The sequence below is a fragment of the Mus caroli genome, unplaced genomic scaffold, assembly GCF_978045245.1.
Source record: "Mus caroli unplaced genomic scaffold, Mus_caroli_1 scaffold_5, whole genome shotgun sequence".
In the NCBI taxonomy this organism is placed as follows: Eukaryota; Metazoa; Chordata; class Mammalia; order Rodentia; family Muridae; genus Mus; species Mus caroli.
In genome coordinates this window covers 35,832,568-35,846,836 of record NW_028227260.1, presented here as the reverse complement: position 1 = coordinate 35,846,836, position 14,269 = coordinate 35,832,568, and the positions used below count along the sequence as shown (strand labels likewise).

The 14,269-nt window shown below is 37.9% G+C and overlaps 1 long non-coding RNA gene across 1 annotated transcript; it reads left to right on the top strand.

The window, feature by feature from the left end:
- Positions 1-9,888: 9,888 nt before the first annotated feature.
- LOC147004574 (uncharacterized) lies at positions 9,889-11,461 on the top strand. The gene is made up of 3 exons (XR_015047080.1): positions 9,889-9,971; positions 10,928-10,982; positions 11,393-11,461. It is a non-coding gene; the product is annotated as an uncharacterized LOC147004574 (long non-coding RNA).
- Positions 11,462-14,269: the final 2,808 nt, after the last annotated feature.

The following is a 14,269-nucleotide window of genomic DNA, read 5'->3' as shown; positions in this document are numbered from 1 at the left end:
TGACAGTTTGTTTGATACATTCCTTTGCCCAGTTTTAATTGCCTCATTTGCAGAATGTTAATTTGTATAACCTGAACTCTATAAAGATGTTGCTGCTAATTTAAAATGGATAGTTCTGCTAATTTAACTAATACTATGTTAAACCATCAGGAACTTTGTCACTTATTTTCTTAATATCTGAGGATATTGTATTTGTTTTTTTTTTTTGGTTTTTTAAATATTTTTATTAGGTATTTTCCTCATTTACATGACCAATGCTATCCCAAAAGTCCCCCATAACCTCCCCCCTAACTCCCCTACCCACCCACTCCCATTTTTTGGCCCTGGTGTTCCCCTGTACTGGGGCATATAAAGTTTGCAAGTCCAATGGGCCTCTCTTTCCAGTGATGGCCGACTAGGCCATCATTTGATACATATGCAGCTAGAGTCAAGAGCTCCAGGGTACTGGTTAGTTCATAATGTTGTTTCACCTATAGGGTTGCAGATCCCTTTACCTCCTTGGGTATTTTCTCTAGCTCCTCCATTGGGGACCCTGTGATCCATCCCATAGCTGACTGTGAGCATCCACTTCTGCGTTTGCTAGGTCCCAGCATATTCTCACAAGAGACAGCTATATCTGGGTCCTTTAAGCAAAATCTTGCTAGTGCATGCAATGGTGTCAGTGTTTGGAAGCTGATTATGGGATGGATCCCTGAATATGGCAGTTTCTAAATGGTCCATCCTTTCGTCACAGCTCCAAACTTTGTCTCTGTAACTCCTTACATGGGTGTTTTGTTACCAATTCTAAGAAGGGGCACAGTGTCCACACTTTGGTCTTTGTTCTTCTTGAGTTTCATGCGTTTAGCAAATTGTATCTTATATCTTAATCATCAGGGAAATGCAAATCAAAACAACCCTGAGATTCCACCTCACACCAGTCAGAATGGCTAAGATCAAAAATTAGTCTATGTCTTTTTATTGGGGAATTCAGTCCATTGATATTAAGAGGTATTAAGGAAAAGTAATTGTTGGTTCCTTTTATTTTTGTTGTTAGAGTTGGCATTCTGTTCTTGTGGCTGTCTTCTTTTAGGTTTGTTGAGGGATTACCTTCTTGCTTTTTCTAGGGAGTGGTTACCATCCTTGTATTGTTTTTTTTTTTTCCTGTTATTATCCTTTAAAGGGCTGGATTTGTGGAAAGATAATGTGTGAATTTGGTTTTGTTGTGGAATACTTTGGTTTCTCCATCTATGGTAATTGAGAGTTTGGCCAGGTAAAGTAGCCTGGGCTGGAATTTGTGTTCTCTTAGTGTCTGTATAACATCTGTCCAGGCTCTTCTGGCTTTCATAGTCTCTGGTGAAAAGTCTGGTGTAATTCTGATAGGCCTGCCTTTATATGTTACTTGACCTTTCTCCCTTACTGCTTTTAATATTCTCTCTTTATTTAGTGCATTTGTTGTTCTGATTATTATGTGTCGGGAGGAATTTCTTTTCTGGTCCAGTCTATTTGGAGTTCTGTAGGTTTCTTGTATGTTCATGGGCATGTCTTTCTTTAGGTTTGGGAAGTTTTCTTCTATAATTTTGTTGAAGATATTTGCTGGCCCTTTAAGTTGAAAATCTTCATTCTCATCTACTCCTATTATCCATAGGTTTGGTCTTCTCATTGTGTCCTGTATTTCCTGAATGTTTTGACTTAGGATCTTTTTGCATTTTGCATTTTCTTTGATTGTTGTGTCGATGTGCTCTATGGAATCTTCTGCACCTGAGATTCTCTCTTCCATCTCTTGTATTCTGTTGCTGATGCTCACATCTATGGTTCCAGATTTCTTTCCTAGGGTTTCTATCTCCAGCATTGCCTTACTTTGGGTTTTCTTCATTGTGTCTACTTCCCTTTTTAGGTCTAGTATGGTTTTGTTCATTTCCATCACCTGTTTGGATGTGTTTTCCTGTTTTTCTTTAAGGACTTCTACATGTTTGGTTGTGTTTTCCTGTTTTTCTTTAAGGACTTGTGACTCTTTAGCAGTGTTCTCCTGTATTTCTTTAAGTGAGTTATTAAAGTCCTTCTTGATGCCCTCTACCATCATCATAAGATATACTTTTAAATCCGTATCTAGCTTTTCTGTTGTGTTGGGGTGCCCATGACTAGGTGGGGTGGGAGTGCTGCATTCTGACGATGGTGAGTGGTCTTGATTTCTGTTAGTAGGATTTTTATGATTGCCTTTCGCCATCTGGTAATCTCTGGAGCTAGTTGTTATAGTTGTCTCTAGTTAGAGCTTGTTCCTCAGGTGATTATGTTAGCCTCTATCAGCAGACCTGGGGGACTAGCTCTCTCCTTAATTTCAGTGGTCAGAGTACTCTCTGCAGGCAAGCTCTCCTCTTGCAGGGAAGGTGCCCAGATATCTGGTGTTTGAACCTGCCTCCTGGCAGAAGTTGTGTTCCACTCACCAGAGGTCTTAAGATCCCGTGAAGGGTCTTGTGAGGAACTTGGGTGTGTCCGGAGACTCCCTGGACCAGGAACCCCGGTGCTGCAGTGGACCGGAAGGGACTTGTGCCCCTGATCAGGCCAGGGTATCTGCTTCCCTGCTTAATGCAGTCTCAGGTCCCGTGTGATTGGATTGGAGCAGACGCTGTGTTCCACTCACCAGAGAGCAGACACTGTGTTCCACTCACCAGGGGCCTTAGGATCCTGTGGGGGATTCTGTGTGGGTCCTTTCAGGTGTCCGGAGACTCCCCGGACCAGGAACTCCGGTGCTGCAGTGGATCGGAAGGGCTGGTCCATCCTTTTGACTCAGCTCCAAACTTTGTCTCTGTAACTCCTTCCATGGGTGTTTTGTTCCTAATTCTAAGAAGGGGCAAAGTGTCCACACTTTGGTCTTTGTTCTTCTTGAGTTTCATGTGTTTTGCAAATTGTAACTTATATCTTGGGTATTCTAAGTTTCTGGGCTGATATCCACTTAACAGTGAGTACATATCATTTGAGTTGTTTTGTGATTGGGTTACCTCACTCAGGATAATGACTAAGGAAGTGAAAGATCTGTATGATAAGAACTTCAAGTCTCTGAAGAAAGAAATTAAAGATCTCAGAAGATGGAAAGATCTCCCATGCTCATGGATTGGCAGGATCAACATTGTAAAAATGGCTATCTTGGCAAAAGCAATCAACAGATTCAATGCAATCCCCATCAAAATTCCTACTCAATTCTTCAACGAATTAGAAAGAGCAATCTGCAAATTCATCTGAAATATCAAAAAACCTAGGATAGCAAAAACTCTTCTCAAGGATAAAAGAACCTCTGGTGGAATCACCATGCCTGACCTAAAGCTGTACTACAGAGCAATTGTGATTTAAAAAAAAAAAAAAAGGCATGGTACTGGTATAACGACAGAAAATTAGACCAATGGAATAAAATTGAAGACCCAGAAATGAACCCACACACCTATGTTCACTTGATCTTCGACAAAGGAGCTAAAACCATCCAGTGGAAAAAATACAGCATTTTCAAGAAAAGGTGCTGGCACAACTGGGGGTTATCATGTAGAAGAATGTGAATTGATCCATTCCTATCTCCTTGTACTAAGGTCAAATCTAAGTGTATGAAGGAGCTACACATAAAATCAGAGACACTGAAACTTATAGAGGAGAAAGTGGGGAAAAACCTTGAAAATATTGGCACAGGAAAAATTCCTGAATAGAACAGCAATGGCTTGTGCTGTAAGATCCAGAATTGACAAATGGGACCTCATAAAACTGCAAAGCTTCTGTAAGGCAAAAGACACAGTCAATAAGACAAAAAGGCCACCAACAGATTGGGAAAGGATCTTTACCTATCCTAAATCAGATAGAGGACTAATATCCAATATATATAAAGAACTCAAGAAGGTGGACTCCAGAAAATCAAATAACCCCATTAAAAATGGGGCTCAGAGCTAAACAAAGAATTCTCACCTGAGGAATACCAAATGGCAGAGAAGCACCTGAAAAAATGTTCAACATCCTTAATCATCAGGGAAATGCAAATCAAAACAACCCTGAGATTCCACCTCACACTAGTCAGAATGGCTAAGATCAAAAATTCAGGTGACAGCAGATGCTGGCGAGGATGTGGAGAAAGAGGAACACTCCTCCACTGTTGGTGGGATTGCAAGCTTGTACAACCACTCTGGAAATCAGTCTGACAGTTCCTCAGAAAATTGGACATAGTACTACAGGAGGATCCAGCAATACCTCTCCTGGGCATATCCAGACATATCCAGAAGATGTCCCAACTGGTAAGAAGGACACATGCTCCACTATGTTCATAGCAGCCTTATTTATAATAGTCAGAAGCTGGAAAGAACCCAGATGCCCCTCAACAGAGGAATGGATACAGAAAATGTGGTACATTTACACAATGGATTACTACTCAGCTATTATTCTAGTTTTAATAGCCCAAGAAGTCAAGATTTGCTTTCAAAACGGTGAATATATTCCAAAATTAGTGACAGTTTCCTTAAATTTTTTCAGTTCTACTATATCCACAGGTGGCTGTTCAAATTCCTGAAGTTTGGATGATAATTCTCTTCTGCTGTTTGCTGAGCACTAACTGGATAAACTAAAGTTTGTTTTCTGACAAGCTTTGGTTGGCTTTCTCTAATTTTATCTTCTGTCTATACCTGATTATTTTCGCTAAATGTGTGTTCATATTTAATCTCTCCTTTGTTTGTTCATCCTGTTCCTTAAGTTTCTGTATCATCTGTTCAAGGTTCTGCTTCCACATATTAATTGTTTCTTTATATTGTAATTCTGATATTCTGAAGTCTATTTTATTATTATTGATCATTTTAAAAGATTCTCCTCCAAGCCTTGCTTCCAATCCTCATTTTTTTCTCTGCTGCTCAGCCTGCTCTGTCACATCCTTTGTTCTGATGCCTTCTCCAGTTCCTGTCTCCAACCTTCCTTTTCCTCTCTCTTGTTTATCTTGACCTATAAATTCCTGTGCCTTTAGTTCTAGTGTCTCCTCTAGGCCATGTTGGAAAGTCTAAAATTTCTCTCTGTACTGTTTTTTTTCTGCTCTGTAAACTCCTGTATCTTCTGTTCTAAGCCATGATTCCATATTAATTTTTCTTGATATTGTAATTCTGACATTGTAGCATACATTTATCTTGATTTACTAACTTTAGGAAAATATCTTCCAGGCTCTGCTTCTAAATTTTGTTGCTATCTCTCTGCTTTTCATTCTGATCTATGAAGTTTATCATCTTTTGTTTTAGTACCTTTTCCAGCTCCAGTGTAGAACCTTCATATTCCTCTCTCTGTTGCCTATCTATAAATTTCTGTACCTTTGATATAGTTTTAAAGACTGATGGTCTCGGGTAGCTTTAAAGAGTGATGATCTCTGGCATTCTAGTTCTCTAACTATACTGACTGGTTTCTGTTAATTTCTACAATGTCCTAAAAACTTTCTTGCTTGTTCTGTGGTTAAAATATTCTGGCATGGGCAATTAACACCTATTGACTAGCACTGTGGAGATAAGAAAAAAGAAAGCATTGCTTTGACTCCCTTCTCTTTCCAGGCAAGCCAGAAGCCTCTCTGTCGAGGCTGGTTAAATGTTTATGAACCAGACAGGAAGAAAAGGAAAAGAATTAAAATGCTTTATAGAGACTATGCACAGACACATATATATTCATACACCCACATTCTGGCTGTACACAACTATCTGTCTCAATCAGTTCCACAAGTATTAATGCACTTATATATACATTCACCTACACAAATAAATATAGACAAACAGATATATACATTTGGATGGATGGATGGATGTGGCAGAGACCCTCAAGCCAAACCATCCATCTGACAACTTTATGTTTTTCTCTGGCCATTTTATACCTTCTTAGAAAAAAAAAACAATATTTCTTTAGAAAATTACCTAAGAGATAAAATGGGAGTTACAGAAGGATGTTAATATTAAGTTCAAAGCAGTGTTTCATTCTAAAGGTCTCATTATAATTTCAAAGCAACAGTTTCTCATGACCCTATCTTATCATAGTGGACACCTGTGGCTTCCTCCTTGAACCTAAAAGTTTTTCCTTGAAAAAAATTTGTCCCAAGAACATTTTTCTTTTTAGATTAATTATGAAAGTTCATTTTATTTCATATTATATAGCTTTTACTTACTATTATGAGGAGTGGGCACATTCTATTCTTAATTCTAACTTTATTACATCTTTCTAGCAAAACAACTAAGACCATCTCTTCAAATTTTTTCCTAAAATTATTTGTATAAAATATGGAATTCTATAGAATCATTAATTCATCTATAGAGCATTAATTCATGAAAGTTCATCTTTATGTTTTTCTGCAGGAAATCTGATCATTAGGGTAGGCTAATGCCCAGGGATTTTTTTTATTATTTAATTTTATTTGTAATTCATATTTTTACACACCATATTCCATTTCCTGCCCCACCCTTCCCACCCTCCAACTGCTCCACATCCCACACTTCCTCCCCACCACACCCTGTCTCTACATGGATGAACACACCCTCCACCCAATCTGAAATCTAAAGTCCCTGGGGCCTCCAGTCTCTAGAGGATTAGGTGCATCATTTCTGAATGAACACAGACCCAGCAATCCTCTAATGTATGTGTGATGAGGGGCTCATATAAGCTGGTGTATGCTGTCTGATTGGTGATCCAGTGTTTGAAAGATCTCAGGGGTCATGTTTAATTAAGTCTACTGGTCCTCCAATTGGATCACCATTCTCCTCAATTTCTTTCAGCCTACCCTAATGCTCAGGGATTATTATCGTAATTTAATAATGACAGGAAAGGTGTATCAGCAACAAGAAACAACCCTGAGATGAAGTCTTTTGGGGATCTTGCCATCAAACTCTCCCATTACAGACGTGTCATAGATAGTTCCTAACACTTGGGCCTATGACCCAAGTGAACTTAACATATCGGTCAGAGATCCCTGGGCCTGTGTAGCAAACCTTAAATGCAATTATAGGACATTGGGTTATTCCACTCCCCCAAACAAGCTGCTGTTGTCCAGGTGGGCATATCTTGCCTTACAGGTTGCACTTCTAGTTGATAGGGAAAACCAATGTCACCTTTATTCCCAACAATATTTTTTATTGGATATTCTCTTTATTTACAGTTCAAATGCTATCACAAATGTTCCCAATACCATCCCCTGCTCCACTACCGACCCACTCCCACTTCTTAGCCCTGGCGTTAACCTCTACTGGGGCATATAAAGTTTGCAAGACCAATGGGCCTCTCTTTCCACTGATGGCAGACTAGGCCATCTTCTGATACATATGCAGCTAGAGTCAAGAGCTCCGGGGTACTGGTTAGTTCATAATGTTGTTCTACCTATAGGGTTACAGATCCCTTTAGCTCCTTGGGTACTTTCTCTAGCTCCTCCATTGGGGGCCCTGTGATCCATCCAATAGCTGACTGTGAGCATCCACTTATGTGTTTGCTAGGCACCAGCATAGCCTCCCTCAGAAGAGACAGCTATATCAGGGTCCTTTCAGCAAAATCTTGCTGGCATATGCAATAGTGTCTGGGTTTGGTGGCTGGTTATGGGATGGATTTTTTTATTCCCAGCAGTATTTCTAAAGCATATCTCATTAGCAGCCTGCAGTTGGCAGATAGCTCAGTAGATAAAAATGACTTAAATCTTGACAGGCTTTATGACATGAGTTCAACCTCTGGATCTCTCTTGGTAGAACAGAACAAATTCCTCCAAGTTCTCCTTTGACCTCCACATATGCAGAATGGCATACATACCTACCACATGCATATAAATAAATGATAAACATGTTAGCAACCCAGTGCTCCTATACCTCCCCCATAAGATAATCTCATGGATAAGAAAATTCTAAAATAAAGACTTGTGCCCACATTATTGGTATATAGAAAAACAAATTGCTCACTGTATCAAGACAGCCAGGAGAAATAAATTATATAATCATAATGTTTCTCAAATTCATCAAATAGCTGTAAGTGACTGAATCTCATTGATGGCCCAGCTAGCCTTTCCAGGTGAAGCCTGTATATATAGACCTGTGTATAACACAAAAAAGAATGAATACTAGACAAGTGAGTTAGGATAAATTCACTGAGTACTTTAATTTCTAAAGTATGATCTACCATGGCTAAATATGTACACACACACACACAATCAGGATCTCCAGAAACATAGGAGGCCCCGTTTATTTTCTGGATGTTTATCAATTAACCTCTAGTAGATGATCATAATAGAAATGAGGAAGAAAGTGGGAGATCAGAAGGAGATTTGCTGATACAAGCCTGCAGGAAGAAATGTGGCATTTCTGCCCAAAAAAGTCAGTGAGTACTCATCTTCTCTCCTTAATATTGGCATTTAAAAATCAAATATATTTGGTGAATTTTATCACCTCAAAGCCACAAGTTTCTATTCATTACCTGAGAAAGTGAGTAAAACTATGAATGGAAAACTATGAAACAGCTATGACTACATATCCTTTAGCAGTTGAAGAGGTAGAGAAAGGCAATTCTCTCACATACAATCACAAATTTATAGCAATATTTGGATGCCTTGTGTAACTGGGCAAGAAAAATTAGAGCACTTACTGTCTGGAAACCACTACACACACGCACACACTCACACACACACACACACACACACACACACACAGATCGAGAGAGAGAGAGAGCGAGAGTGAGAGAGAGAGAGAGAGAGAGAGAGAGAAATTTTTATTAACTTTCAAACAATTAAAGATAATAAGTTAATAGTTTAAAAGCTGTTCAAAGCAATAGTGACAATTTCTGGGTTCATAGTAATAAACATGGATGAATTCCAACAAAATTTAAAGATGAGGTAAATCTACTTTGCATAATATATTCAAGGATATAAATATGATCCACTTCCAATTTATTTTGACACCAAGACTGTCTGTGCCAACCCAACCAACACGGTCAGAAAACAAAAACAAAAACAAAAAAAGAAAAAGGAAGGTTTTTTTTTGTCTATAGTTGTAAAACTTCTCAATAAAACATTAGCAAATTGAATCTATCAACACTTAGTATAATAAAACACCCCAAGTTTTGTTTGACTATATTAACAAATTTAAGATAAATAAAATGACTGTGTTACCAGACAAGAAAAAAAATGCTGTAAATAAAAACCATTTGGCAAAATTTTAGAATTAAGGATAACTTTTATTTTCTGTGTTTTAAAACTTTTAAGACATATTTGTTTTACATATATGAGCGTTTTCCCTGGTGTTCATGGAGGTCAAAAGAAGGCACTGAGTTCCCAGGAACGAAGAAGGCACTGAGTTCCCAGGAACTAGTGTTCTCAACCATCTCTCCAGCAATGGCCTGGTTTTTAAGTCAAAAACGTATTCTCATTCTCTCTCTCTCTCTTTTTATTTTTTAATTTTTGTTTTTGAGACAGGGTTTCTCTGTGTAGCCCTGGCTGTCCTGGAGCTCACGCTGTAGACCAGACTGGCCTCGAACTCAGAAATCCTCCTGCCTCTGCCTCCCCAGTGCTGGGATTAATGGCGTGAACCACCACCAGCTAAAAACTTCTGCTCTTTTGTCCACTAGATGTGACCTTAGTTCTCAGAGTTTGAAATCTCGCTTGGGAGAAAGTCAGGCAGTGCTTAAGTCATACTCATATATTCCACGTAACTTTTCTTGAAAAAAGATGTAGGCAGATGCGTAGGTACCTAAACGTGATTTGCCAGTCAGGATGGGGCCTCGTAGCCTGGAGAACCGCACGGAGCTGAGGTGGAGAGAGGTCAGCTGACCCAAGCTAAGCCAATAGGAATCCCCCAGTCAGAGCGCTAAGTTTGAAAAGGAACCCTTGGGGTCCTCAGAGGGGCTTTTGAGGACCCGCGCCCTTGCGCTTGCGCGTGCTTTCTCACTCTCCGCTTTTGAGGATCTCTTGACTAGAAATAAGCTGCTGCCGTGCGACAAAGGTGCCGGAAAAGTCAGAAGATTCTCCCGACCCTCTCACTGAGGTAAATGACAGACATTTCTTTTTAAATTGAACTTATTTGGGATGAAGGACATAGACACGGGGTTTTGGGACTTATCAATCTTACAGGTTTTTACGGGTTCCGCCTTGGATGCTCGAAGGTCAATTTTGTGTTACTGTGTAGAGGTATTGGTTCCTGAGGTGTGCGTCACTTCATTTTGTGACCAATCTCTTCACATTCTCTATTTAAAATATTCCACACATCGTTTCACCTCTTCTTCAAAGATTTATTTTAGTCCAGGTGTGATGGTGTACTGGTGGCTGAAGCAAGTGGATTTCGTGTTTTGTCACAGCCTGGGTAGAGAGTTAGGCCTTGTCTCAAAAACAAACAAAAAAACTATTTTTTTCATCCTTTACTTGAGTCTATTTCCACAGTGAAGCCTTAGGGGGCCTGGTGGTGGTGGAGGGGGAGAAAAAGAAAAACCGCAGCCAAATAAATAAATAAAACCAAAACCTACAGAACACCATTTTTTAAAAAATACATAACACCCTTTTTTTTTTATTATTTTTTTTAATGCTTTGCATCAGCCTGGGTTTATGGTAAGACCTTGTGTTCCTGCCCTGATTAACTTGTAAATTAAAATAAACTCTTTCCTACAAGAGGAAAAACTAACCAAGAAACAAATTAAAAACTCACAAATCCACTATTTTTTCCATTGAGTCAGTATGGGTACATGGTGAAGCCTTATCACAAAGACAAAGGAAGAAACAAAAACAAAAAACATTTTTTTCTTCCTTTGCCTCTTAGTCTTACTAGTTTTATATGACATGCTTTTTACAATAGTAGAAAAGTGAGCAGTGGAGATAATTTATTCATTTCCCTTTTAGTTTATTTAATTTATATTTTAAAATACTTTTGTGTCTAGTACAAATATCTGTTCATTTACCTGTTGGAGATAAGTGTGATTTCATTTCCAAGGCATTTTGAATTTTTTTCAGTGCCCTGCTGTGACTGGTCATCAACTTTGTGATCTTTTATCTCTGCATTCTGAGAGTAAGTGTTGCAGGTATTTTCTTCCATGCCTGACTTTTATCTTTAAAGCTTTAAAAAATAATTTTAGGGTTCTAAAATATGTTCTCTCAGATGTCTCTACTATGGACATTTTACAAATACCAAATCTAGGAGATTAGCATTGAAGTACAACTTATTATAGATTTCATTTTAATTTTTCAGTGTTTTTTATTTTATTATAAATTTTCCCTATGGAGAATTTTATATATGCAGGCAATGAAATATGATCATATTCACCCCACATTTCTTCTCTCCAATTCCTCCCACATTCCCTCTCTAGCATGTCCTCTTCCAAACTTTGTCTGCATGTCTTTTTTTTTTCTTTTGATACCCCACTGACTCCAATTAGTGCTGCATATATGTTATTCTAATCGATTCCCTTTTCATTTCAGAACGCCATTCACAAGACTTGGCTGAATTTAGTTGTCATTTCTCCATAGTCCCATTCTGCCATATAAGCCTGAAACATTTGAAGAGGATTGGTAAGAATTTTTTTCAGGTTGCTGTGGGTTCATCCTTTTTAAAAATTATACAATGTGTTGTTATAGTATTACATTTCCAGTATGTACTTTCTGCTCCTTTGCTCCTGTTCTCTCTCAGTGCCCACTCCTTCATTATTCTCCTTACTTCAAACAGACTCTGTTTTGCTCTCGTTGCATATTTTTGTGTAAGTATGAATATATATTAAATCTAAGTTTTTCCTTAGAGAAAGTATGTAATATTTATCTCATAAATCTGGAGGATTTTTGAGTAACCTGATGATTCTTTCTCGTTTTTGTTGTTCTTTTATTTTTTTTTTTTTTCGAGACAGGGTTTCTCTGTATAGCCCTGGCTATCCTGGAACTCACTTTGTAGACCAGGCTGGCCTCAAACTCAGAAATCCGCCTGCCTCTGACTCCCGAATGCTGGGATTAAAGGCGTGAGCCACCACGCCCGGCTGATTCTTACTCCTATGTATTTTCCTACAAATGCCACCATTTTGTTTCTCTTTCCCACTTGGTCTTAACTCCAGTGTATGCATACACCTTACTTCTAGAATCTGTTCACAGTTGATAGAGTTCTAGGATGAATTCACTCCTGGATTATTGTAAAAAGCAACATCAGAAAAGTGAATGTGCAGGTATTTCTATGGTGTGTTCTTTTAGATTTCTTAGGATGCTATGCCTGGAGAGTAAAATACTTCTAGATTTCCTTTTCTTCAGGAGCCTCGATAAGGATTTCCATATTTTTTGTGTCTTCTGAAAAATTTGTTTTGACTTGACATCTACTTTATCAGATCGGAGCATAGACCTGGTTGTTTCATGCTTCCAATAGCTTTAGTATATTAACTTCAGCCCTTTCATTTTCAGTTTTTACTTTTGTGACCAAAAAGGTTGATTTCCTCCAGGCAGCAACCATCTATGCATATCTGAAATGCAGTCAGCGAGTTTATGTCTTAAATTCATTATTTAGAACTGTTGTATTTAAGATTATTATTGAGAGCCTTTTTCATTCAGGGAAATCTTTTGTTTATTTCATGGTTTATTCAATTGTCCTTGTTATTCCCCCCCCCCCATTGTACTGGACACATGATGATTTACAGAATTGTAGGGCTTTTTCTACAGTCTTTATCTTATACGATCATGAAATTCTAATCTATTGCTTCCTCACAATTAACACTGTATTTATTCCTCTCTTGTATGTATTTCTTTAAATGCATTTCTTATATGCTGGCTTAGAAGCATATATAGGTTATGCTATCAGGAAAATCTTTATTTGTTCATTGGTTTTAGGATATAACTCCTAGTTATAATGGCTCTTGACTTTTATTTACTTTAATGCTTAAATTACATCATTTGCTATTTTCAAGGCTTTTATGTTTCTGCCAAGAAGACTGCTGTTATTAGGTTTGGTCTTCATTTTTAATGTTGTGTCTTTGTTCTTTAAACTTAGTGTAATATCCATGGTTTCATAGCCTTACATTTTATTCCTAATACATAGTACAAAAGTTATTTTCTTGTCATGCCTGTTTTAGAGTTTAAGTGCCTCTTGTGCTTAAAGTTCATTTCTTTCTGTAGCATCAGGAAATTTTCTGGTATAATTTAAGTGATTATATTTTCTATACCTTCAGGTTACATTTTGTGTTCTGGTCATATTCCAGAGCAATGTGCTAAAGAGTTTTTTTTTCTTCATACATTTATAATTGTGAAATTTCTTTCAACTTTTCTTCAAAGCTTAACTTATTAGTGACAGGCTCTGTGGTTTTTATCGATTGGAATTTCAGAATTTCTGCTTGTTTTCTTTTAAACCCATCATGACTTTCTCATCTATGTTTCTCCCCTATACACACATGTTCTGAGTTGATTTCTTCATTTCGTTCATATGTGTTAACGTTCCTGAATTTTTTCAAGTATACTTTCCTGTTTTAATAATTGATGTAATTTTATTTATGTGCATTTGGTGTTTTGCGTGCATGTGCACCTGTATGGGGGTGTCAGATACCCTGGGAGTAGAGTTTCAGACAGTTCTACAATACTGCTATGTAGGTGCTGGGAGTTGAACCAATTTCTTCTAGAGGAGCAGCCAGTGATTTTAACTGCTGAGCCATCCCTCTAGCCCCCTCAAGTATTCCCTCAAACTATTTGTTCAGCATTTTAAACACTTCAGTATTTTTTTAAATGGTGTATGAGTATTTGTATTCATTTGCCCAGTTTTCCATAATTTTTGTATTTTTGTGTTATGACTTCTATACTATTTTGGATGTGGATATCTTCAAGTTTACCTTTCTCACAGTGGAGGGCTCATTCTCAAATCCACAAAAAAAGAAGAAAAGAGGCCACTGTAGTAGCTAACTAAACTATATAAAGAAACACAGAGAAAGAATTAAAGCCAGCGAATGTGCCCCAACAAATATGAAGCAGATACTGACAGAAATTATTTTTATTGTACAGTAAACTGTGAAGTTTAAACTCAATTTGGTTAAAAGTAGAAGTTTTAATTGTACCCAATGGCTAAGAAAAGGAGCACATAGAGTTGCGAGGCGTTTAGAGGTGAGGTATATCTAGGATTTGTTGGCAGGACTGGTGTCAAATATGAACAGAATAGATTGCATGCATGTATGAAATTTTCAAGTAATTAATAAAAGTGTTCTATTTTAAAAGTAGAAGTAATAATGAACTATAAAATAAAGAGTACAGACTAGGGGAAGGAAAGAGAGCACCGAGATTCGTGTTGGAATTTGGGTCTCACTGAACTCATATCTCACCCAACAGTAGAGCATCTGTGAGAGG